The sequence below is a fragment of the Scophthalmus maximus genome, chromosome 15, assembly GCF_022379125.1.
Source record: "Scophthalmus maximus strain ysfricsl-2021 chromosome 15, ASM2237912v1, whole genome shotgun sequence".
In the NCBI taxonomy this organism is placed as follows: domain Eukaryota; kingdom Metazoa; phylum Chordata; class Actinopteri; order Pleuronectiformes; family Scophthalmidae; genus Scophthalmus; species Scophthalmus maximus.
Window position 1 is genome coordinate 10,476,544 of NC_061529.1, and position 23,204 is coordinate 10,499,747.

The window sequence follows — 23,204 nt, forward strand, 5'->3', positions numbered from 1 at the left end:
CTCTTTGTAGGAAACGTTCACTTCCTCTCATCTCGTCTTTGTTTCACTCGCGTCGTGCATCTTTCCTTCGTATTCAAGGCGGCTCTGTTCTGTTCCATGTGCTCCAATGCAGCTCTGTTCTGTTCATCAGACACGTGTCAGCCTTTTGTTAAGGTCTGCCAAAGAACAGGTTGTTCTCTCCCTCTCTCTGCCTTTGTGTCTATTTCCTGCCAGATGCTGGATCGGGAGCATTAACAAGACAACCCTGAAAATGAAAGTGCAAACGCTCGGTGATATATCATCCCTCACCAGCTGTTCTCTGTTTGGAAGTCTCTCCACCAATCACTGGGCAAGACCACAGGAAGTTACCATCTGTGGGCACCATGGCGACAGGGTTTGTGGATGGGGCGTCGAAGCTGATGTGTTATCTGGAGCAAATGAAGTATGATACTGGGGAAGCGGGAGCCGGGGAGGTGCGGGGACGGATATTGAGAGATGGACACGGAGACAGGGAGGAGTGTGTCGCCTGGAAGACAAAAGAGCCGAACCTCAGAGAAACAGGAGATGGAGAGCCAAGCCGCATAGCTGGGAGAGGGATGGATGAAAAGAGAAGAGACAAGGCCTTTGCACCTGCTCTGTATAGGACACAAGGTTCTGCAATCACACGTGTGCTGGCCACGGGCCGATCAGGCCGGTCTGCTCTGGCTTTACCTTCCAACACCCTGCTGCCAAGGTGTCCTCCTGCTCCCCGTCAGCATCCGCTCCTCTGCTTTTACTTACAAACCACACAGCCAACAACAAACTCCTGAACCTTTCAGCCCCTGTAAAGTCTCACTACACTCAAAAGTCAAAATGCGAAACTCTCGTTCACTCTAATATGAGATAGAGATGGGATTCAAATAGCACTCTGCATGTGGGGAACATTTAGAAAGATATTTAGGCTAAACATTTTCTGAACATAGTGTAGTCCACCTTGTATACAACGTGATCCCTTAATGCCTGCCTTGTGACCGGTTGCTTCCTATGACGCCCAATAAATGACCATCCAGTATTTCTTAAGAAAACTCTGAAAAACTATTTTTGTGCAGCAAAATGTATATACATAATTTCAGCAGCCTCTAACAGCAGGATAATATGCCGCCACATGGCAAACAAACTGCTCAGAAAGGGCTGGAAGTACACGACAAAGAGCCCAAAGTTTTGACGCGGCCGCCAAACTCCCTAGATCCCAATCCGATCATGCGTGTAATATACAAGAAGAAGCAAGATCCATGGAGGCCCACAGCCACAAAACCCACCCAGAGGATCTGCTACCAATGTCCGAAGACCACAGGACACTCCAAAGGGCCCGTGTCCATTCTCTGACAATATGAGGTAGGTGGTCATAATGTTATGGATGATCGGTTTAAGTACCGGGTAGCATTCTTAATGTGGATTCACATTGGTATCATGTGCAGCATTACAACTCAGTGGCAATGCTGTAGGCAATATTAAGATCCACTCGGAGGCAAATGTTAAATCTGTCTGCCAGAAGAGGGAACTAGAGTTCTGTAAAAAATCAGAAAAAAGAAAAACAATAACAGCCTGACACGCACATCGCTTTTATATACACCAAACACTGAGAAGCGGCGCGTCCAGACCTGGAGTCTTCTTTTTGCACATTTTGTAGGATGCTGGAGGCAAATTTCAGATCAGCTTGGTTCAAAAAAAGATCAGTAATTCATTCTCCATGGTTCAGCGCCCACATTGTTTTGTTCATGTGTCACTGAGGGCAAGAATTAGTCTTCAGTCCGCCGTGTGTGTTCTGTCGCAGTGAGCATTGTTTCCTCTTCCCTCAGTCCTGACATGTCACGCTGACAGGCGTGTGGCCCTGCCGGGGAAAGAGTGGACTAAACACATGTTGACATTAAAAGCTAAGAGCTCCCCGCCAGCTCTCGGTGGGGGTTAAGGATTAATAATAAGCTTGCGCGTTTGCTCATACTTGCACACGCAGCACAAAAGGACTCTGCGACCAGGGGCCATTGTGCGTCCACCAGTGACTGACATATGCCGACAGGGTCCCGCCTCTGATCCGTTTTATCCCAGCGTGTCGCTCTACTGTTCTTTGTCCCTCAAGCCTGCGACACCTATTAGCGCTCATTAGAATCCCGTGGTTCAGCGTGACAGGGCGGTGGCATGTCAAATCAACAACAAAGGACGTCTGTTGATGTTGCTCTAACATTGACGGTCCCTTGGACTGTGACTTGGGAAAAGATTTTTTTCAACAACAACAACAACAACAACAACAAAAATAGTTAGCACTGATACATTGTTGATAACCGGGATGCATCAGCAAATTTAAGCGAGATTCGATCACATTAAAGGAATAGTTCGACATTTTGGAAAACAGCGAGCCTGGCTGTGTGAGTTCCAATGCTCGCCGATCAACACGTTATATCTGTGTTTATTTAACCTGAAAAGTCTCTGCGAGTCCACGAGGTTGCCAGGCAACCAGCAGAGACTCCAGGAATCCACTGCTTCCGAACCCCAAAAGTGTCCGAAGGCGCTCCCTCACTGCTCCCTGTGTAACTCTCAATAGTTTCTGACAAGTAACCATCATCAGTTATCACTGCTAACTTATATGCTAACTTTCACCTGTGTAAAATAGGGAGCATTGCATTGTGGGATTCTTAGCAAATAGTAGTGTACACGGTCACTTGATCACAGCTTTTTTGGGGTTCAATTGTGTAATGTTTTGGGAACTACATGGTGCATAGAAAATGAAATGGCGGAGGTAGATTATAAAGGACTGATTTCCTTTGCCTCCAGTCCAGTCCTTAATCCTAAGCTAAGATGTTCTGAGCTCTGCTTACTGGACGCTGGCTGTAGCTTCACATGTATTGTAGACAACAAGCGAATGAACAATTTACCAAAATGTGGTTCTGTTCCTTTAAGAACAATAAGAACAATAACATGTCAATGTTTTAAACTGTTGCAACCTTTACAGGCCTAACGCAGCATGGTAGCGTGTTAAATACGACACTGTCAGTCCTTGTTGATTCACACGGGAGGGTTTCAACAGAAGAGTCTGTCAATGTCAGTGACAGAATCTCTACCCCGTCTCCCTTCTCTCTCTCTCTGTGTCATCACATTCCTCCTCTCCATTTACCTTCCACGTACTTCAGCTTCACTTGCTCACACCACTTCTTCTCCCACAAGCCTCCTGTGTTTTCTTTCCGGCTGCACTTGCCCCCCGTCTCTCCGACCCACCCTCCCCTCCCTGCTCTCGATTTTATCTGGGAGAGGTTTGCCTGGGGTGAATCACCTGAGCCTCCTTACCTGGCCTCTGACAGGCCTGCCTGCTGAGGAGAAAAGTTGTTGAGAGGCCGCAGGGAAACACAATTCAGTTTTCTGTCATGATGACATATCTGGGAGGAGCGCAGACCTGAGGGATTTGGTCCGCAACGAGCGCGTAGTCAAATACAAACAGGCTTCGGTTGATTACAATATTGCCAGGTGTGGAGAGGACTGTGAGAGAATCACTCAAATAAACAATTTCAAATTCGGATTTTAGCAAGAAGCGGTTTTCCTTTTACGCTCACTTTTATTAAATACCCGAGGCTACGATAGAAGAAAAAAAAGTCTTTACATCTGTGGATTTGACGTGAAGTTTGTGAAATGGAGCTGGATCAATTTCCAGCCCACTGCTGTTTATGTAATGTCAGTCGTGTCTTTGAGTCACTGACAGTTGATTGGTGTTTGATCAGCGGGACTGCGACCATCAGCTATCAGAGAGGATGTACTGTACTGAGCTCCTACTGCTCCTACGACCACCACAGCTTCCAGTCACGCACCTGTTCCAACACACACACACGCACGCCACGCACGCACGCACGCACGCACGCACGCACGCACGCACGCACACACACACACGCACACGCACACGCACACGCACACACACACACACACACACACACACACACACACGCGCACGCGTCTGTGCCTCTGGCTTCAACTTGACTTGTTCTCATTAAAGACTCAGTGAAATTTGACAGGTTTTGACAGCAAAGGTTTCCACATGGATCGCGCCACGGTGACAGATATCCGACAGCTTGACGATAACCGCAGCCTTATTGCAGAAACACAGGTGTCCCTCATGGCTGACGACAATAGGTAGCTCTGAGTGATCGATGTGTGTGATGAAACGTTACGGAGCCGGAACAAGAGGCATGCTGGGCCGAGGACAAGACGGGGATTGTGAACTCGTGCAGAGAATACTCACTTTATTCTGGTTTGAATGTTTCGATGTTCATTGGCTGCAATGGGACTCACGTTTCTGGGATTACAATTATTGATGCAAGTTAATTCATTCATGAATTCACTATTAAGTGTAAATTCAACCATTCCTCCAAATCCCCCCTCCTTACTTGACCAACTACTCCTCGCCTCCCCTCTCCTCCTCCCATTCCTTCTTTTCCTCCTCCTCCGTTTTCTGCCCGTGACCCGGCTCCTTAGCGCTGCTTTTAATACTGCTTGAGTGTGCAGTCTTTTTAACACGCGCTGGCATTCACTCCTCTCGCCTGCCCTCTGTCAACAGTAAACTTTCTGAAAAGCGAGCTTAACAGGCCGTGAAAGGGTGGCGCAGATGGCTACATCCTAGGTGGTAATTATCAACCACTTCCTCCCAACAAAAAGGAAGGGAAAAAAAAAAGAGAACGAAACAAGCGAAGGTGTTGCCGTCAGGTCAACTGATGCCACTGCCACGTTCGCAGGCTCCCTGGCAGAGAGCTCAAACCGGCACAGCAAAGGGCCTTCTGGAGCCCAGACAGCACGCTGACAGTGTCACAGGTCAAGCGCAGCCATAAGAGGATGATTTTTGGCTCCAGTGCACATCAGCCAGAGGGACATCTATATTAAAACACCATTCTAGTTGGCTATAAAAATCACCATTTGTCTAATATGCTATACCGCATGCGCAGGTTTAGCTTGGTGTCACATCTTGTTTAACTGAAGTTCTTGGTAAGTACGTCAATTGCACTCTAATGGCTTAGCTCTGATGTCGTGTAATGTACAGTAGACAGGCAATAAGAGCCAATTAGTCTGAAAGTGTTGCAGTCGGCACTTGGTGTTGGTAATGGCTGCGTTTATGCACACTCCAAACAAGCAAGAGCCCACTTTTTTTAAGGAGCTTAACCATTTGTTTTGCTGTAGATCTATTAAAATTGAAGGTGACAGCTAATTTGAATCCTCTTTAATTTGGGGGAAATTTAATACACTACAAGGTGATAGGCGAGGCTCCCCCTACCTCCGTACAATCCGCCCGCCGCATGCAAAAATATGTAAATGTCGCCCATATTAGAATCTTTGTCTGCTTGTCATTCTCACATGGGGCACATCAAAGCCATATGACCTGATTTTGCACCTGCTGTTTAATTAAATTTACAAGACAGACACAGTCTCCACTCCCGGTGATATACAAATCTGGCTTTATTACCCCGGCCCTGTAATTTACAAGGCAATTTACTGCTGGGCGGTAATGGTGCCTGCCAAAGTGCTCCCTCTGAAAAGATACACAAACCTGCACAACAACAAGTTATCCCATTTCCCCTCCTGAAGATGGGACCAAGAATGCCAAGACCAAATGTAACCCCAGGACGAGCTGTGTGCCGTCGAGGCCCACGAGGCAAACGTCCCGCTTACTGGAAAGTCCAGTACCTTACGAATGTGCAGGTGACCTGCAATGTATACATTATAAAACAAGACAGGAACCGTTCTTAGAGTGAAGAGCTTTGGGGAGTGGCAGTAATAAACTCCTTCCCTATGAAAATTGATACTTGAGGCCGGGTTATGCTCATAGACTGTATATAAAAATTGAAGTGGCCCAGCACGAGTGACGCGGGCGAAGCGAATGGCGTGAGAAACACAAAGACGTGCCGTTCGGGTCATTTGAGTTTGAGCGAAAATAAACACGTGATGCGATGTCGTAAAAAGCAAATTAGCATTGAGTGCCTCCCAACATCACCGACGTCCACATCCGACAGAGAGTGGTTGGAAATTCTCTGGTTGCGTTACTCACGCAAGCAAATATATATAATCTGGTGGACAAACTTAGCGCAAAGTAGTGCAATGCAAAACATTTGCTTTGTGTTTGTTGCGAAACGCATCGTAAGAGCGAGCGTTTGCAGATAAGCACTGTGACTAGCGAAGTCATAATGTCTGCTTTCGCTCTAGTTTGCAGGCCAGACCATGCCCGACAGATTTATTTCATAAATACAGATTTTTGTGCAAAGCTGATATTTGGTGTTCAGACTCTGACCTCATTCCTCACAGCAACCATACACAGCACCACATCACATCGGATACCAAGTCTGACGACAGCTGTTGCATAGTATGTATGAATGTATGTATGTAGTTCTATATGTGGACTAATCACTAGCTGCCATGTGGCCATTCTGCTGTCAGGCACCTCTGCTCATGAAGGGATTATTCTACAGAGCATCTTCTCTGTGAGGGCCGGTCACTGACGTCATGTGGCCATCACTCCAACAAACATACTATCTAGTGGATTGACATGAATAAAAGGAAAGTCCAACAATCTACCTGATATTCAGCAGCAGATTAAGAAACATTAGCTACACATCAGATAATTATTAACTCTGCATATTAAATGTCCGAAAAGTCAAGGCGTGGAGAAAACAAACTCTTGTTGTTTTATGGTAACAATATTCTCTTGACTATATACTTGGTGTTGTACTGGTGCTTTACATATCCACAGTTCCTGCCTATAGTATGTGTCATATAGCTCATCATTTGGCTCACTGTCATAGGAGCAGCGCAGCAAGTTTTATCCACGAATAGTCCTGTTGTCATCAAATTGTCCGGGCTTCCTCACATCTGGCATGGATGCTACTGTGAGTGTTGTAATACTTCATTGTGTGGAGTGGTGCTGTCAGCTGTTTGGTTTCACTCAAACTAAGAGCATTGGTTGTGTCTCTGGACATTTATTCTCTACTGCTGTTGTTGCCTTATGCATTCATTCACTTTGAGGTCTTGGGTGTAGAATTTTGACATTTCTGACTTGACCTCTAGTGGCAGTGATGAAAAAAGTCACCCTATCCCATTTTAAAGTTACATCCACATAGTGTTTCTATACACAGAGGGGTTTTTAAACACATCATACATATACTGCAGGCACAGCCATAAGGGGCAACTTACGATTAAATGTTTTGCCCAAGGACACATCGGCATGCCGACTGGAGGAGCCGGGGATCGAACCATCGGCCTTCTGGTTAGTGGACGACCCTCTCTAACTTCTGAGCCACAGCCACAAAAAATATTCAAGTCATACATATAGTAATTATCAGCAGACAAATGAGCAATAACTGGTAGGCTTTAGCTCTTGAATCCCACTGTACCGAAGATTAGACTTCATCTTCATCTTTCTGTGTTATTGTAATATGGGGTTTGGGGTTTGAAATGCTGCAGAGGAGTATTTTAAGAGGTGTGCATGAGAGCATGCACATGTGTGTGCGCAGTGCACGCAGATTTGCCATTGCATGTGAATGTGAGACATGCCCCTGGTCACAGTAGAGTGTGCATCTCAGGCAATCCATAATAGATGATGAAATTTGGCAAGCCGTCCAGCCTTATGGTCCTTTCCTCCTCCTGCAGCTGCTTGTTTTCCCAGAACTCATCTGTGCTGCTGACCAAGAGTTGTGTGTGTATGTATGTGTATCTGAGCGAGTGAGAGAGAGAGAGAGGGTGAGTGAGAGAGACTGTGTCCGTATGTCACTGTCTTTGCCCACAAGCGCTCCACGAGCATCTTTCCATTCCTCAATATGTCAGACTTGAATATGAAAACGGGCAACTTTTTCATCATTCCACCACCATGTGCACATATGGCCACAAAGCCGATGGTGAATGTCAAGAGTTGAGTGGAAAGGCCAAAGAGCAGCGACGAAGCACCGCAGATTGTGAATCCCAGGCACAGGGTGGTGACAGATGCAGATCACAGTTTAGTTTGACACTTTTTAGTCCAATTTTAAATGTGAACATTGTACAGATGTAATTTTACCCAAAAGATCTCTGTGGATATGGAGCTGATGAAAATACTGTGTAAAATGTGACGTCTATACAAAATAAACAATCATCTGAAGAATATTTCTGCTTAGTTACTAGTAAGTAACTAATAATGCTAATCTGCTTTTACTGATTTCTGCTTAAAGTTTAGGTTAGCTACAACTGCAAGTTGGATTTGGCATTACCATTATTATATGTAGTTATGATACAACTGTAGTCAACTTGTTAAAAGAATAGATTTCTTTTAACCAGGAGTAACAAAATCCACCCATCAGCAAATCTGAAGCTCACGATTTAACACTGAAAATTTATATTGTTTGTCATTTGCTTATTAAGAAAAATAAACACAAGTAGTAGTAGGTTTCATGGTGCAGAGAGACCAAAGTATTTCTACCCAGGCACAGTAACTTTCTGACACTCCCGGATATTGTTCGGTCCAAGACTCCCCCCCAATAAAACCACAAGCTGTACACTTAAGTCTAGTTCCCGAAATGTCAAACTATTTCTTAAATGAATGAGATCTAGAGACACAGTGACACAGCTTTTTAAAGAAGGATGATGACTTACATTTCAGGAATGAATCCCTTCAGTTTTAGCTCAAAGTAGAAGTTTGAAAGTTTCCAACCTGTCTCTCACTCATTCTCACATCATTTTATTTCTGCAATGAACTCTAGGGAGTATACCACAATTTCACCAAATTGTTGAATGACCAAAAACATCCGTAAGTACACAACATTGTGACAGAGCAGAATTACCCTGAGTGATAATAACGGTCTGGACAAAGCACAATTAGATCAAGAGTTGTTGACGTTGATTGACTGATTTATTATTGTACGTTATGAAGCATTATCAGCTGGTGTTGGTGGCTTCAGGCCTTTCTGGATAAACTCTGTCAAAGTCATTGACCCACGAAGTTTCTCTCCTTTCTAGCGCACTCGCATCCACACAAACAAACAGTGGTGAGTAGTGTGCCATGATTGATGGGAGAGGTTGGGCTGGTAAGGGTGGGATGTCTGTGCACAGGCTGTACAGCAGCTGTTTTCTCCAAGCTAGAGGAGAAAGAGAGCGAAAGAGAGAGAGAGAGCAGAAAGCAAAGGGGGGGCGGAAGGAGAGAAAAGAGAAAAAGCAAGTCTACCTTCCTCTTGCCCTTCAGGCGGACCAGGTGCCTGTAGCTCCACGCTGACTTCGTACCACAGAACCTGGCACGACTGCTCCCGAACAGGTCCTCCTCATCGTCCTCTCCTTCCCCGAGGATGGCCACAATTAATACACACACACACACAGAGAGAGAGCACAGTGTCGAGAAAACACGCTGCAAATGACAACGCCCCAAGCCACAGCACATGCAGAGGAAAGAGAGAGCGCGATGGAGAAAGTGAGAGAAATGAGGGAAACAGAAAGAGAGGGGGCCAGAGACGCACACCGGAGAGCTTGTTTCATAAAGGTGCAGGTGCAGGATTTGAGTGACTGCCAGGATGCGCTCTCCTTTTGGTTCCATATTGACGTTGTCAGCTTTTTACCACCCGGCTCCTCACCTGCACTGCTCCGTCCCTCACCGTGTTCTGCTGTTCGCTCTTTTTCAAGTGCTCCCCTCTCGCCCAGACTCTACAGCAGATGAAAGTTTGGCAGAAACTGTCGACCTTGCAGCCGCGCGCTTTTTTTCCCTTCAATTTGGGTAAATGTTGTCGGCGTTACGACAAGCTAACAAACAAAAAAATGAAAGTGAGCACACTGTGAACATGCATCTCAGTACATCACTGTTTAGAGTAGATGTAAACACCTTTTTGACAAGCAGTCACTTATCTCAGGTGAAGCTGAAGTAAGTGACATCTTGACATCTTGTCTTCAGCTGAAGGGGGTGCTGTGACTTTGTGAATAATTAGGCACCTCTGTATTGAACTATAACTATATCAGATGTCGCATCTCACTGGAGAAGATGTGACACGCGAGAATCTTTCTAATCCTGAAAAAGAAGATTAAATTAGAAAATTCTTTGCTTGATCTACAAGAAATGTATTTTAGTTGCAATTGCTGTAAATCATGCAATTAATATTTATCGAGCTAACTGCATTTTACATACAGACCTTCATGTGTCATTGTGTTAATCCTTCAAAATTGTATTCTTTGTTAAGTTGGGGGCAGTGGAAACCTTAGCATTCTTTTGGAGTTGTGTTTCTCATCACCTGGTAAGTTCAATATTCACTTAAGCTTCACTCTGTCTTTGGTCTCCACGAACAAATGTTGGGCTCTTTAGTTGCTGAATGCTGCTCTATGCTCACCAGCTAATCTAGTCTCATCTGTTTGGTGTCCATTGGATCCTCAGAGGTTTTTCCACTGAAGACTCTTGTTTGCAGTGGTTCAAAACCAGAGCGAAACTACACGAGTAAATGTGTCGACCATAGAAACAGCTGACAGTCGCTGCAAAGCTCTGCAGAACTGAGGGAAACTGCAGAGGAGGGAGATAATTATCTGTGAGTTTGGTCACTATGTGCAACTCTGTAGATGCAAACAAGCAGTGATCCTTTGTTCACATGAAAATATTAATTTGGCTTCGCTTAAGAATGCAAGATTCGACTATAGACCGATTTCAATGCAAATGCATGGTGGTCAAGCTAAAAAAAGGCCGTCCATACAAAGAAATTGCATGCACAGCACCTGTTTGCACCCTCACTAAAGAACAGCTGGCAGTACAGAGACACCTAACCACACGCCCTTTGAAAATATCACTGCACCGGCCAAGTCACATTGAATAGGCCTGTCTGTGTGTGTGTTATATCTCCAATCCCCAGATCTACACTTCTGCACGAGCTGCCATTCGGAGAACCTCAATACTTATCTGTGCAATTAAGCATGCGTGTCATCGTTTTATCACATCACTTATTTATTTTTGTCCCTACAGATGTTTGAATGTTTGCCTTCACACCGAGAGCTATTTTTAATCAGCGAGACAGATGTCTCTCATGACAAAAAGCACACCCTTAAATTTGCTGAGAGGCACCGACGTAGTGTACAACTATTTTCATAGCAATTATTTTTCTGGACTTGCTTAATGTGTGCCACTCTTTGTAACATTAAATAAATCTTTATGCCGTGTATATGGACATGGAAACTGGAAAATGAATGGAATACTGGAATATGACATGCATTAATAAATCTGTATCCAAGGTTTTAGGTGGAAATAGCTTTGTCATTGACGTATAGTATTCAGATGTTTCGTACAGATTCCAATCCTCCATTAGGCGATGGCTGACATAAGCTGAGCTTAGAGAGGAAGAAGTTTCACAAATGGCCAAATGTCACTAATTAGTTTGAACTCTGCATTTTTGATGAAGCCAGTTGGTGTGGTGGGGTGGTGGTGTTGGCAGGGGGCGGCGGGAAGAGGGGGAATTGATGGGCTGTGCCTCAAAATGTAAATTAAACAAAAGGCGGGAGTTCACATGACAGCTTTAGAGGGGCAGGGCTGGAGCCTTCAGATTCTCTGTGTGAGAAGGAGAACAAGACGCGCACAGTGCACCAAACATTGGCACATGGCAAACAGCTCGGAGGCAGCAGAAGCAAAATAACTTCTGTTCTAGGGAACAACAAAGGAGGAACAAACAGCGCGGCCCACAACTTTTTGGTCCTTATTATTCTGTGATTTCGTAATCAAGAGGATGGGATCTGATCTACAAACCATGGACAGCTGGTTCATTTCCACCGCCGGGCCTTGTGGGAGATGTAGTTTCTTCTCTCAGCGACATATGCAAATCCCAACTGTCCCTCCCCTCTCTCTCCATAATTGCCGACTTTTCAGTAACAGAAGGAGGCCCATTTGTGTGTGTGCCCATATATGTGCGAGCGAGAGAGTGTGTCTGCGTGTGCAGCCTATGCTCTCGTCAGAGTCCAGCCTTATTTCAAGGGATAAATAAAAGATGCAGAGTTCTTCTAAAGCCGCCCGGCAGAAGGTAGACACAGACAGGCGAGGGATTCTTCAGAGAATCTGGGCCGTGCGTGGCGCTGCATCGATTCTCCATTTGGGTTTCATAAGGTTCAAACACGCTGCATTGTGGGCCGCAGATTGTGTTGTCTGGGCGTCCCTCAAGTGACATGTAAAAAGCCGGCCCCCCATCTGCCTGACAGATTTGTGCGGGCAGCCCCTGAAAGCTTTGGCAAAGAGAGACAGGTGGGGATGGACATACAGACAGACAGACAGACAGACTGAAGGACGAGTGCCACTCAGCACCCCTCAGCTGTCACCAGAGAAGAGGAAGTGAAGCTAACTTTACTGTCGACAAGCTGTGGCAGGAAACAAACTAAACTTTGGCAAACTACGCAGCATTCTGCACCTGCATGGCGCTTCACAGAGGCACTGTGGAGTGCTACACCTGTCGGTAAGCTCATGGAAGCTCCATAGGGCAGGAAACAGACCTGCTGATGATACACCCTAACAGCCTGCACCAGGGTAAATTATGGTAATGGCATGCAGTCATCTGCCTGGTGCCATTTGACTCGACAAAAACACTTAAACACTCCATCTATTTCTCTAAGTGGGAAGCAGAGAGGCCATCTTGGATGGGTGGGCCTGTGGGTTTTTTGACAGGAACAGAGCAGAAAGAAACCCAGTGATGCTACAGTGACATCCCACAGTCTGTTCAACACAGAGGCAGGCGGACATGCCTCCTCAAAACCTGCCAGCATTGATGGATGTGTTGCCATATATTTAAAATATACATGAAGGGATATTTACTTGGTGCATGACTAAACCTGGAAATGTAGGCTTTCCAAATGCAAGTTGTACCGTCGCTGTAGGTTTTATTTCTCTCTACGGCTCAACTATCATTTGTTTTGGGGTTTTTTAAATGAAAAGCACTAATAATAATATGCATAAAAAAAATTATTATGGCCTTTTCCAAAAACGACAAACAGTCAAGAATCCTTGTCACCAAATTCCAAGTCTGAATGCAGCCAATGCTCGAGTCGAGTTGGAGTCAGGAGCACTGAAAATCAGCACACAAGTCAGACTTGAGTCAGAGTCCTGGGCTGGAGTTCTACAGCACTGCTGCAGATATCAGAGTGGTATCATCCCCTCATCCAACTCTTGGATGAGGGGATGATACCACTCTGATATCTGCAGCAGTGTTGTGAAAGATTCAACTCTTCTTTTAGAGTCTAGTCATTTTCATCAAGCACACTCACAAAATTCTTCCCCGGGTAGATAACATTAGACATGCTTTTAGTCTGATCACATTATGGTTGTTAAAAGCCACGATGTAATGACTGTTCAATCCAATCAATGCTCCCATTCAAACTCGGGATCAATAGCAATATGTTGTCATTACGAAATGTATCTTGAGCTGCCGAGCAGCTGCTCTCCCTCCGGGAGCTTTCTCTTCTCTCTCCCTCTGTGTGTCCCTCCATCCCGTCCTCTTCCTCTGCTGAAACACTAGACAAGGCTATCTGAATGTCAGACACAGAATCGATACTAAACATGTCAGCTGCAGGTCTGTACTCTCCCAATGTGCTGTCAGACTCTATATAAAGAGTCTGATTCAGTGGAATGACGGCGCCCCGCAAGATATAGTATTATACAAGGAACCAGAATGAGAATCACGTTGTTATGCTGAAGGACGTTTACCTGAATTAACGTAAGTCTTAAATCACAAGAGAAGGACACCAACAGTATTTATGACTGATATATCCATCAAATCAAAAGACCTGTTTAAATCAAGTCTACTTTGTTATTGCATTTCTGAATTTCCTATTGCGACCAAAGCAACAACAATAAGGTGATGTTGTCATTGGTTGAGTCGGTGGGGTGGGCTGGTGGTGTTGGTAGCTTCCTGAGAAGCCTAACCCAAACCCCATTACCACACGACTCATATTATTAATATTTAACATAAGATTTGATGGATGACGTTTCTATTCTGTTCATCTCCAACCACACCCAGTATCACACTGAGCAGAGATGTCACTGTGTACTGACACACGCAGACGTTTAAAGTCACATTCCAAGGTGACGGAGGGCTTCGTTTCATCTGTGCTGTGATGTATTTCGTCAAAACGGGAGCGTCTCATTTGGTGGCGGACGTTTGTTTAGAACAAACAGACTTGTACCATATATTCATTTTAAAGGAGACAGATGGACGGGGCGAACAGCACTGAGCAGGCAGAACAACACGTCCGATTTGCACTGTGGAAAAACAGAAAACCACCTTATGCTTTTCCTTCTGCATTATGCTGAATACTTAGAGGAGAAGTGGAGCCACCGGGCCTAATTAAAATTGTATCTGTCGTATGCAGGGTGACTGATAGAGGTCTAGAGGAGGTATGTACTAATGACTTGCATATACACACATATGCAGAACAGTTGTAACAATGACTAAAACTTAAAGAAAAGGCGTTTTGAAAGGTAATACAGACAAAAAATTGAGCAAGACAGAGCAGGACACAGAAAAAGAGAGAGGTCGGGGCTGGGTCTGAGGCTCAGCGTGGAGATAAATGTCACTTCTAACCCTCCGTTGGCCTCGGCAGCACAAATGGAGCGACCACTCTCCTCTTATCATCAGCTGCACACACATACACACCGCTCTGCTCCCTCTCGCTCTCGAACAATTAGCTTTACGGTGGCTCAGGGCCTCTGAAATGTCATTCTGCCAGGTAAACTAGCTATTATATCACAAAGGCTGCAGCTGAGTCAATTATAGAGCATAGGGAAGAGGGGTAGAGAGCAGCGGAGGCAGAGAACGGCCCAACGAACCGGGGCCATGGATTCATGACTTCATCAAAGATGAAGGCAGAGGGGTCAGCGGTGAGAGAGGACGGGAGGAAGCGAGAGACGGAGAGCTGCAGTCGCGTAGATTGTCAATGGGATGCTAATTTTGGCATTTACACCACAAGGGAAAACATCAACAAATCAAATAACACACAGAGGAGTATCCTTCTTAATTTCTTCTTGTATGATTTATGATTATTCGTTGTCACTGTGCTGGAAATTGCCTTGGTTGGCCAAATATGAAGGACGATAACAAGGTATCTGATATTTTACTCTTTGGTTTTAATTTCATAGGAGCATAAGAACCAGCCAAGACAAATGTTAAAGCTTTCATTATGCAGGTGGGTAAACCCTCTTTCATTTGCAAACTGTAAACAAGTGTGTCGGTATCTGCTCTGCCCTCTACATTCTGCCGAACACCGAGACACATTAGAGTGACAATGCGATGAAGAAAAAACAAAAAGTATGTTGTGACTCTCTGAAAGCACGCTTGTCACAGATGCTGTCCTCGCTGCAGAGTGACCAGATGGAGGTTGATGCTCAGGGCACATGAAGGTGGCCTCCGGGGGGCCTCCCATCCTCACCCCCTCACCCCTGAACTGGAGCTCTGGCTGCACAAAGGGACCCGTTGCCCCCTTCCTCCCTCCCCAAAAAAGTCCCCATCTCCCCCTACACTCCCTTCCCCCCTGCAGCGAACAGTGCCCAAATGCCAGCACGTCCCACCTGGGCCTAGCCAAGCCTGTCCCTACTGTCGGGGGGGAAGGCGTGACACGCAGCGCTGAGAGCACTCACCCCTGACGGGAACACAATGGCCCAAGGACTATCTGGCTGACTGGGCTAGGTACAGATAATACTGTTAATCGTGCAGAGTGGCAAACAGCTTCCGAGAACAATGAGAAACCGGCAGAGCGGTGATTGGAAAATATCTCCTACCACCAGCATACACGTTACCGCACAGACGCACCTGAACGTACGCACGTACACCCACACAGGTGTGAAAAGGATCATGCACACGCCAAGCGTGCACACACACTTTTAACATGGTAAATTTCATTTGAGCTTGTAGCCCTGAGCTGCTATCAGCCCAAGGTGTTCCAGCCCGATAGAGACGAGAAGAAAAGGAGATTCCTACCTGTTCTTCATACAGGAGGAGTGTAAATCACCGGAAATCCTATTTTCTCTTGCAATCTAAGTCGTGGAACAATAAGTGCACATTGCTCTAATATCCTTGTCCTACTCTGCAATGTTTTCTTTTTCTATATGTATGCCTGTTACATTATATATTACACATAAATATGTTGTAAAAGGTGATAAACTTGTTCAAACAATCCTCAACCCAAGTTAATATGCAACTGGTCGTCCATTGAATCATACAATGTATTAAAGATTGTGTCTGTTCCCCTGATCGTTCTATTGTTACAGACTCTCCGCAGCCTTTCGAATCGGCCCACACCCATCTAGGTGTTGGGTGGAGGGAGTTGAGTTTTTCTGGTCAGATTTCCACCTGATGAAAGTCTAAGCTCTAAGACATAATGAGTTTTCCCATTCCAAGACCAAAAGTTATTCAAGCACCTTTAGAGACAAGATTCAAACCAAAGTATCAGTAATGTAAATTAAACTGGACCGAAGCGACACTAATTCCATTCAAGCAGTTTGAACTTTTTCACTCCCAGAGAGAAATGTGTACAATATCCATAAAGGTAAACAACCTCTGCCACTGCGTACAGTATTTGTACAGTAATTGTTTGTCTGTAGAGTACATGGTTTCTGTCTTTTCAAAGTTTTCCATGCGGCTTGTCGCCACGCAGTCAGGCTGCCGCAGCCAATACTGCTGCTAACTGCTCAGATGTCGTCAAATTGAGTGGCAGCCTCCCCAGCTCGCCTACATCTGGGGTGTGAGGGGCATGTGTCGCAAACAGTCACACGTCCCAGAAATCCACTCTGTTTATCACCTGCCGACATTCATATTCATGTCACTATGCCTCTCTGGCCGGAGACGGGATTCAGCTAGTTCACTGACCAGCGAGGTTTTATTCTGCCCACAACAAGCAAAATCTCACAGCTTCGACCAGAAAGGATCTTAAAGTGATGTCAATCGTCTGAGTGGTGCAAATCAAAAATGCTTTTTGCACTTGAGAGGTATTAACATATCTAAAGGAGGTGCATCAGAGAAGACATTCATTGTCATGAATATGATCAAGCCAGAATTTTACATTAAACAAGAACAAAATGTTCTTATAAATAAGAGAGACCAGCCATGTGTTTGACTCAACATGTATGCTATCCAGTGATCTCAGGCAGGAAGAGAAAAATGAAAAATACGTAAAATTATGGTGCATGTTAAAAAAGTTAATTTCTTATTTTTGAATCCATTTTACATGATATGATACAACTCCTTCAGCTTTACATTCCTGTGAAAGTTAACCTTCGTGAGTGTGTGTGTGTGTGTGTGTGTGTGTGTGTGTGTGTGTGTGTGTGTGTGTGTGTGTGTGAGTGTGTGTGTGTGTGTGTGTGTGTGTGAATCACAGGGGGCTTCTCTTCCCTGTCTGGCTCAGATTTTGGCAGCCCTCCGTACTCTGCCATGCATATGGAAATATGCAGGAGTGGGCCTGGAATCAAGGTCAGGCCTGGAAAATGATGTAGCAATACTCCTAAGACCTGACTTTCTGCTGAGTTTGGCATTGTGGTGCCTGTCCCCCGAGGCCGCGGCCAGGAGTCACCCATCATGCTTATCCAGACCAACCTGTAATGAGCTGCTGGAAGACACTTCTACTAAGAGCCAGCGTTCGCAGGCACTTGGCATGCTGCTTCCGTTGAAGAGACTACATGGTCTTTTGGCACAAACATGAGGCCTGCTCCAACCTCCCATAGATTAGATGTTACTTAGCAGAAGCCTCCATTCTTGAAAGAACTTTCCGTAAAAATGACTAAATAAAAAATGTTTCTCAAACGCAAAGGATGAAAAAGACTAAATTTACACATGATATTCTACGAAATTTTAAAAATGACGTGACATAAAACACACAAATCTCTACAACTCCATAACCATCCAATCCAAATTCGAAAGCTTCCTTTTTGCCCCCTAAAAATGTCAAGAGGCAAGAGGGTACAGACTGAAAGCAGAAAGACGCGGAGATCAGAGAGCCCCCATACCACTTTTGTGCTGACCTTAAAAGGAGCTGCGCACTGTGCAAACATCTGGTCCATCAGCTGGATCCTATGCATCAGCGGGCACAGGGACACACTGGGACAGGTTGGCGGCTGCCTTTGACAGCAACAGTTAATTTCCAACATAATCAATTTATGTGCAGCTCCATAATAACCATCTGTGTTCTGCACGAGGAGGACAGTCCTGAGGAACAGAACAGCGCTGGCTGCTCCTCCTCTCCATGAGCTACGCCAGGGGCAAAAGGGAGGAGAAGGAAGTGGAGGAGGCAGAAGAAAGGGAGAAGTGGAGTCAAGGAAGTACATGAAGGGGAAGGCGGGGAGGAAGAAGATGAAGGGTGATGGAAGGAGGGGAGGAAAGGCAGTTTCCACAAAGGTAAAAACTAGGTGGAGGTCGAGGGGAAAGGAGGAGAATTAAGAAAAGGGAAAGGAAAGTAGTCGAGGATGAAGAGGAGGTCGAAAAAGGAATCAAACAGAGGACGAATAATGTAATTAGATGACCACTCAAAACAGTCCAGAACAAGGACAAATTCACAGTTCAAGTCAACAAGGTTAAGAGAATACGGTAAAAAAAAAACATGTCCTTCTCATTACAGGATACAAACACACTGAATGAAGTGGGCCTCCTCCACGTCTCCCTGCTGTAAATTTGGTTATCCTACAAGGTTAGCTCCCTTGGCACTTGAAGCCCCCCGCTTCCTCCTCCACCTCCAGTGTCAAAATTTGCCAGGGAAGGTGTCACTCAGGCGATTACTGAATCACCTCAGTGAGCCAATTACACCGCGCGCTGTCAAGGCCAATAGCGAACGGTGCCTCACACACAGACATCCACAGCTTGGCTTGTGTGAAACAAAACATGAAAACGGAATTACGCCGCGGTGACCCCTCACCCCACTACATGCAACTTTCATAAGAGTAATCAGCATAACGTGCAAGCTTCTGCGGACAACTTCTGACTTGCTTTGACCTTTAAAGGGAATGGTTTTTTTTCGTGAAAGGGGGCAACACTTCTCACATTCACATTCTCTTCATTTGAACAAAAACACTGGTGGAATAATTGGGTTTGCAAACAGTGGAATAACGATACACAACTGTTAATACCGCCATGATGGTAAAAATAACAATTTCCCTTTGTTATCATGTGATATTGATGGCAAATTTGCCATTACTGCAAAGTGAAGATCCTTTATCGCCCGGTGTACCGCGGGAGACTGAACACTGCACCGTGGAAATTGTTTTGATTCAGGTGAGAATGGAAATGAGGGTCGATTCTGGGGAATAAATGGCTGTCACAACAATTTCACTTCACTTTTACTCAAACAACCGCCATTCCCTCTTTCATTTTGCCTGTGCATGGGAGCAAGAGAAGAAAAATTGACTAATACATGTGCAGTGAACTACACAAACACCTGTGTGTGTGTGTACGTAGCACAGGCACAGAGATACGAGCACATGAATGGGGCTTCAACACCATCTCAACTCAGATCCACCTGCCAGTGAGAAGCTCAGGTGTGTGATCCTGTCTGAAATAAATATATATTTATATATATATATATATATATATATATATATATATATATATATATATATATATATATATATATATATATATTATACACCACTACTGGTAGACCTCGAACCAGTCCATCCGACCTGCCATGCATTAAACATGTGCTGTGTGGATGTCCATGTGTCCCTGTACATCCTCTGCTGTCCTAATTGACATGCAGCAGGCCCTAGCAGCTGTGAGGCTTTCTGTGTGTGTGTTTGTGTGTGTGTGTGTGTGTGTGTGTGTGTGTGTGTGTGTGTGTGTGTGTGTGTGTGTGTAGTGTCTATAGCTCTCAGTAAAGCCTCTGCATCCTCTAGGCCACCTGGACACAATGGCCTTAGGCTGCCACCATCTCCACTAATACAATACAGCAATAGAGCAAGAGCTGAGTTACAAACTCATTTCTAACACATGCAGTCATTTTCTTTGCTTTTTTATCACAAATGGACTTGCTCTCTATTGTTCATTGTGCAAACCCCATCTCAATATGCATTCTGTGCACACACATGGTGCACATCAAAATCTTAAAATTTAAAATTCTTTGCACAAAGGCGCGTTGTGGCTATAGGATCCAATGTGGCCGAATGACTCTGTGTAATCTACAGTAAAGATTAGTTGTTGGTTGTCAACATTGTGTGCTGTGTGTTAGATGTTTGTGTTTTATATTACTGCAACAACTTTTCTGTGGGTCTCATATGAAGGCCTCTGTGGCAAAGAGATTTGCCACAGAGGATTATTTGCATCTTCAGATTTGTCCTTTGTTCACATTGTATATGTAACCTAGAGTGTGCATGTGCCCCCCCCCCCCCCCCCCCCCCCCCCCCCCCCCCCTCATCTCCCAGTCTGATTCTATATTTTTTTTTTTCTTCCTTTCCGATATACAGAAGCCTTTGATTCTGTCCTGCTTCTCAATTCTTCATGGAACTCCGGCATTTCAAAGAGTTCTTCTTTTCTCCCCTCCTCCTTCCCAGGCAGAGTGCTGGCCAAGTCTGGGAGAGGGACTGCCCATCAGAGGTTGGCTGCTATCAGCAGGGGGCCGCATGTCTCCAATTCAGGTCAGCCTTGGCTACAGACGGGGACTTTAAAGCAAGCCACAACGCGTCCTGTGATCCCAGTAAGCACGCTTGTTAGTGGAATTGATAACGGACCCATACACCTGGGTCCTCTGAAGTTGGCATGGCATTTTAAAGGGGAAGACAGGGAGCCAGGGCAGCCAGATACTGCATGCAAACGTGTCAAACTGAGGAAGGGAGGGATGGGGGGAAAAAGGTCTTTTTGGCATGTGACGAAACAGAATATGTTTTGGGGAACGACCTAGAACATTGTGGAATTATGTACAAATACAGGGCATATGGCATGGAACCATTCTGAGAATCCTAAATATGCTTTGGCTCTATGTTACCTCCTGTAATTTCCTTGCACAAAGTTCGAGTGGTATTTTGAAGAATACCAAAAAATATGTCCTGTGAATATGTCAACATGATGGGATATGAACCTCATATCTAAATCTCATACTGCGCCTGTGTGTGACTATACGTGTGTGTAAGAGGCAGCAGTGCAGCTGATGCAGTGTGTCCCAGCATTTCCCCTCCAAACTAACACAAGCGCCATGCTCAGATGCCACATTTATGATAATCAGAGTATAATTCATTTATTGGGTCTACCTTTGCCATGTGTTGACCCCACGGCCATGTTGCCAGCTCACATCTGGCTGCATGGTGTGCCGCTCAGTCCTGGATGGGATTTGCCCCTGGTGATGGGGCATCTGGGAGGCCAGATGAAGCTGAGGCTTTGCTTTGTCTATTATGGATATGGGGCTTTATGGAGACATTGACAGCTGCACATTGACAGTCTCCTGAGCAGGAGGCCTAGTTCAGCAGTTGTGCTCTTTCTGTTGTTTAGAACACTGAGGAAAAAAAGACAGAGCCTTTGCTACCGCAGGTTTTCAGTTACACCTTGACTGGAAAGGATGAGGAAAGATCACACAGTGTTCTTTTTTTGTTGAAAACTCAATTTGTACAGCCTAGTCATAAACCTTTTAATGCTGTTTAATAGGATGATCAAATGTCAGGGGGAAGCCTCTGGAGCATACGCTTATGAGAAAAAAAATATTTTCAGTAATTACAACCTACTTAACATCAGGTATTTCGGCACATGCTGCTTCCCCACACTCCGGATGAATAAGATACACCCACCAGTATCAATACATGTCTCTAAAAATTGCACCAGCACAGTCGGCGTGTGCCCTTAAACTCGCAAGTGGCTTGCGGAGCGGTGGATGGAGAGAGCTCGACGACGAGCGCAAATGAAAGATCATCCGCCGACAAGAGACATGTAGCTACAGACCAGGCGAGCCGAGCCGACGTTCTCCAACCTTCCCTCCCGCCCGCCATTTGTGAAGGATTTGGGGATTTCATAATTTCCTGTTCTTTCTGAAAGGGGGATGGCAGCACCTGGTCCACACAGCTGTACTTCATTTAGAGAGCAATTTGAAAAGAGCGAGGGGGAGAGGAGAGGAGCGGAGCAGCCTTGTCATTAAGGGCTCCAGAATGGCCTCCGTTTGTTAGACACATGGCACCGAGTTAATGCTGCTGAATGGGGAATAGGCGCTGTTGATGCTGTCACAAATTTTCTCATAAGTGCAACGACATCTGAAAAAGCCACTCCAAGAGCAGAGGGGGGTTCAAATTTTTCTTATCAAAGAGGGGATTTTTTTTGTCGGTAATTGACAGCTGCGGCTAGGATGTAAGCAAGTGTTTCTGTCTGTCAAGTCGGATATTCTATTTGTGTGCCATTCCTCTTCTCACACACCTTGAAGTTTGTTGTGCATCGCAGGTGACGGCGGCGCTGGAGTTTGTATCAACGGGTTGACAGCGAGAATAATAACCAGATTGTTGGTAAACTAAGGTGATGCAAAGGTTTGTTGTGTGGATGCGCAGCTGCCTCGCCTCTTCAGAGTTGATCTAATTGATTTTGACGTGCACATGTGCAGCGGAGAAAAAAAAATGGTGAGGCGGGATCAAAGGCAAACGCTTTATTGCCACATCACAGGCCCCTGCTGCATTTTGAATTCTACCAATCTGTCCAAACAGTCAGATAAAATCCTGCGATGAAGAGATGCGCTTCTCTCTCTCTCTACCCCTCCCCTTCCCCTCCTCCTCCCTCTCTTTCTCGCTCCCTACCTCTCCGCTCTTCCGTTCCTTTAAAATCTCGAGTGATAAAAAGCGATGCAGGAGCCACGAGGGCAGCACGAAAACATTGTTCCACAAGAGGTAAAAACAACTTCCACAACAACTTGTCACAGACGTTGAAGAACCAAAACAGGATGAGGTAAAAATTAAAGTTCGTGAGCTGCCACAGATAGATGGTAGGATATGTCTTTGTTTGAGAGGAGTAGGCGACAAAACAAACACCAAAATGTATTCATCCTTTTAAAACAGGTGGTGCTGGAAGTGACAACTCGTGGTCTACACAGCAGCAACTGTGACCGGTTTCATTTTTAGACAAATGGATGTGAACAAAAAAAGCTATATCTGCTGAGTTATAAAAAGTTGAATGGTGCCACAGCTCATATGGCAGCTCATGTGAAAGCTTCTTCCTATTGGACCCCTCTTCTCAGGTTGGCAAAGTCAAGAAACAGCCAACTTTACAGCGAATACAACTTCCCTACACATGAAAGAACCGCATGAATTTACTTTGTCT

The 23,204-nt window shown here is 45.2% G+C and overlaps 1 long non-coding RNA gene across 9 annotated transcripts in view; it reads right to left on the bottom strand.

The window, feature by feature from the left end:
* Nucleotides 1-23,204, bottom strand: part of LOC118285852 — a 147,190-nt gene that overhangs the window by 2,303 nt on the left and 121,683 nt on the right. The window contains exon 5 of one of the 9 annotated variants that reach the window (XR_007032171.1): nucleotides 289-505. The exons of 7 other annotated variants lie outside the window; for them this stretch is intronic. This is a non-coding gene — a long non-coding RNA (uncharacterized LOC118285852). Of the gene's footprint in view, nucleotides 1-288; nucleotides 506-9,172; nucleotides 9,280-23,204 lie in introns of all 9 variants that reach the window. One more of the 9 variants, XR_007032176.1, reaches the window with a different exon arrangement.